Source organism: Sesamum indicum, unplaced genomic scaffold (assembly GCF_000512975.1).
Source record: "Sesamum indicum cultivar Zhongzhi No. 13 unplaced genomic scaffold, S_indicum_v1.0 scaffold00430, whole genome shotgun sequence".
Lineage (NCBI taxonomy): Eukaryota > Viridiplantae > Streptophyta > Magnoliopsida > Lamiales > Pedaliaceae > Sesamum > Sesamum indicum.
The window spans coordinates 5,237-9,167 of record NW_011628317.1 but is presented as its reverse complement, the minus strand read 5'-3'; positions in this window follow the sequence as shown (position 1 = coordinate 9,167).

Genomic DNA, 3,931 nt, shown 5'->3' with positions numbered 1-3,931 from the left:
CTAGACCAACGTTTGGGTCAAGTTTCGTCGAATTCTGAGAATGCTCAAAATTTAGCTGTTTTGCACGGTTTTATTAAAACAAGTTTGTTTCCCTTTTATACTAACTTGTAGTCATTATTACACTCTGCAAATTACAACATAGATGTTTTGGTCTAGACCAACGTTTGGGTCAAGTTTCGTCGAATTCTGAGACCGTTCAAAATTTAGCTGGTTTGCACGGGTTTATTAAAACAAGTTTGTTTTCCTTTTATACTAACTCGTAGTTATTATTACGATTAGCAAATTTACAACACAAATGCTTGGGTCTAGACCTGCGATTGGGTCAAGATCTAATGAGGGACACTGTTGTACTATACTTCTCATTTTTTTTTAAATGAAAATTACACTTACACCCCAAAAAAAAAATTTCGTCGAATTCTGAGAACGTTCCTAAGTTAGCTGTTTTACACGGTTTTATTAATGCAAGTTTGTTTCCCTTTTATATTAACTTGTTGTTATTATTACACTTTGGAAATTTAACACACAATTCTTGGGTCTAGACCTACGTTTGGATCAATTTTCGTCGAATTCTGAGAATGCTCAAAATTTAGCTGTTTTGCACGGTTTTATTAAAACAAGTTCGTTTCCCTTTTATACTAACTTGTAGTTATTATTACGCTTAGCAAATTTAAAACACAAATGCTTGGGTCTAGACCAACGTTTGGGACAGGTTTTGTCGAATTCTGAGAACGTTCAAAATATAGCTGTTTTGCACGGTTTTATTAAAGCAAGTTTGTTTTCCTTTTATACTAACTTGTAGATATTATAACGCTTAGCAAATGTATAACACAAATGCTTGGGCTAGACCTATGTTTGGTTCAAGTTTCGTAAAATTCTGAGAACGTTCAAAATTTAGCTGTTCTGGACGGTTTTATTAAAGTAAGTTTGTTTCCCTGTTATACTAACTTGTAATTATTATTATGTTTAGAAATTTAACACACAAATTCTTGGATCTAGACCTACGTTTGGGTCAAGTTTCGTCGAATTCTGAGAATGCTCAAAATTTAGCTGTTTTGAGCGGTTTTATTAAAATAATTTTGTTTCCCTTTTATACTAACTTGTAGTTATTATTACGCTTAGCAAATTTACAACACAAATGCTTTGATCTAAACCAACGTTTGGGTCAAGTTTCGTCGAATTCTGAGACCGTTCAAAATTTAGCTGTTTTGCACGGTTGTATAAAATCAAGTTTGCTTCCCTTTTATACTAACTTGTAGTATTATTACGATTAGCAAATTTACAACACAAATGGTTGGGTCTAGACCTGCGATTGGGTCATGTTTCGTCGAATTCTAAGAACGTTCAAAAGTTAGCTGTTTTACACGGTTTTATTAAAACAAGTTTGTGTCCCTTTTATACTAACTTGTAGTTATTATTTAGCAAAATTACAACAAAAATGCTTGGGGCTAGACCTGCGATTGGGTCAAGATCTAATGAGGGACACTGTTGTACTAAACTTCTTATTTTTTTTTTAAATGAAAATTACACTTACCCCCAAAAAAAAAAGTTTCGTCGAATTCTGAGAACGTTCATAAGTTAGCTGTTTTACAAGGTTTTATTAAAACAAATTTTTTTTGTTAAATATAAGTTTCATTAAGTAAAGTAAATTAGTTGTACAGTACAACAGTGTGGTTATCAGCTGCTTTCTCCCTCGACAGGCCAAGGGATACGCCACAATCTATATAAAGCTCGTGTACCGACTGATATAGGTAGAGAGATACTAAGGATCCGCTGCCTGATATCCTCAACAATCAATAAAGCCATGGTGCTAGGTGTCCTCTCGGTGTGCTCGAATCGTCTCAAGTTTCTCTCCCTCCAAATGTGGTAAACACATGATGCTAATAGTGCTCGATAAGATATGTTAACAATGTGTTTACCTCTCCATTTTTGGGAAGCCCATTCAATATCCGTTATCCAATCTCTATTGGGCCAAGGATATCGTACCACTCTCTGGATTGCTGTGAGACACTGTCGACTAAATCTGCACTGAAAGAATAAGTGGTCATGTGTCTCTGTCGCTCCCTCATTACATAGAATACATGGGCCAAGGTGTGCTAACCATGATTTGTCCGTCGTAGCCAATTTGCCTAGAATAGCAAGCCACAGGATGAACAAATGACGTGGAATCTTCAGTGATCCCGAAAGTAGTGAAGACCAGCCTACTTTCGGTCCTGGGGGATCAAAAAGTCTATATAGAGCCTGAGTTGTGGGTTTTCCCTGATCAAATCTCCAAATAATACGATCCTCCCCTCCATGGATTGTGGGTAAATCATGTGTGATCTCTAGACACTCAAAATCTGTGATAGGGGGCCACTGCCACTCTCCTTCATTAATCACCGTGCTTAGTCTGGCTGATTCCTCCATTCTGAGTAGCCTCGGTCCCCGTGGGAATGTGATATTGAGCGGTCCGAGATAATGCCACGGGTCCTGCCAAAGGTAAAAAGTTCGCCCATCGCCGATCTGATAGTCCACCATAGGGCGGAGGAAAACCCGTAGACGTAGAATTTTCTGCCAACCCCATGAGCCTCCATGCTCCCTAATCGTCCAAATGGAGGTGTCTCGTAATCGACCCTGGTAAAGCCATTCAACCCAAATTGAGGTCCTATCGCATCTGATGATATCACAGAGTTTCTTTGTCATTAATGCGCGATTCAAGATAGCAATATCTTTGAATCCTAGTCCTCCCTCATCTTTCGGTCGGCATAAATCTTTCCATGCTACCTTCGCATAACCACTGTTTGTTGTCCCCTTCCACAAGAAAGTTCGCAGTCTCTTCTCAATTTCGTTAGTAACTTTCTTTGGCAGGATGAACGCAGATGACCAATATAAACTCAGCGACAAGAGTACAGATTTAATAATCTGCACCCTAGCAGCATAAGAAAGAGCCATACCCTCCCAACCCGCAATGCGTTTATCAATTTTCAACAATAATGGGTTACAGTCAGCAACTGTTAATCGAGAAGATAAAAGAGGTAGCCCCAAATACCTCATCGGTAGGACTCCCTCTTGAAACCCGAGTACTTCCAGCATCTCTTCTCGTAATCCTTGTGCTGAACGTGAGATAATGAGGTGGCTTTTCTGCACATTCAGCATGAGCCCCGACCATTCAGCAAAGCGATCCAATCCTGTTTTAAATACTCCAATAGAGTTCATATCGGCAAGGCAAAATAGCAACAAATCATCAGCAAATCCCAGCTGAAAAATCCTGGCTGCATCACACTTCCAATGAAAGGAGAATAATTCATCCTGGTCAATCAACTGCAGGAAACCCAACTGTAGGACTTCCATCACAAGCACGAACAAGTATGGTGATAGAGGATCACCCTGCCGAAGCCCTCTGGCCCCTGTAAAGAAGCCGTGAGGTTTCCCATTAAGCCCAACAGAAAATGAGGGTGTTGTGACACACTCCTCAATCCATTTCACGAATGTATGAGGGAACCCAAATAACTCCATCACAGCAATTAGGAAATCCCACTCCACCGTATCATATGCCTTCCGAATGTCCACTTTTAGAGCACACCGGGGTGGTAGATGGGTCTGGTTATATCCCGTAAACAGCCAACATAATATTGTCTCCTATGCTTCGTCCGGGCACAAACGCCGCTTGGCACGGACTAATAAGTTTGTCTAGTATCCCACTCAATCGTTGGACAAGGAGTTTGGCAATAATCTTGTACAGTACATTGCAGCAAGATATAGGACGGAAATCACCAACATTCATAGGGGAATGTACCTTTGGTATGAGCGTCAAAAGTGTAGTATTTATCTGTTTCAGAATTCGGCTCGTATTAAAGAAATCCAATACTGCCGAAGACACCTCCTGCCCTACTATAGGCCATGCAGCTTTGAAGAAGCCCGATGAATACCCGTCCGGCCCAGGTGCCTTATCTTC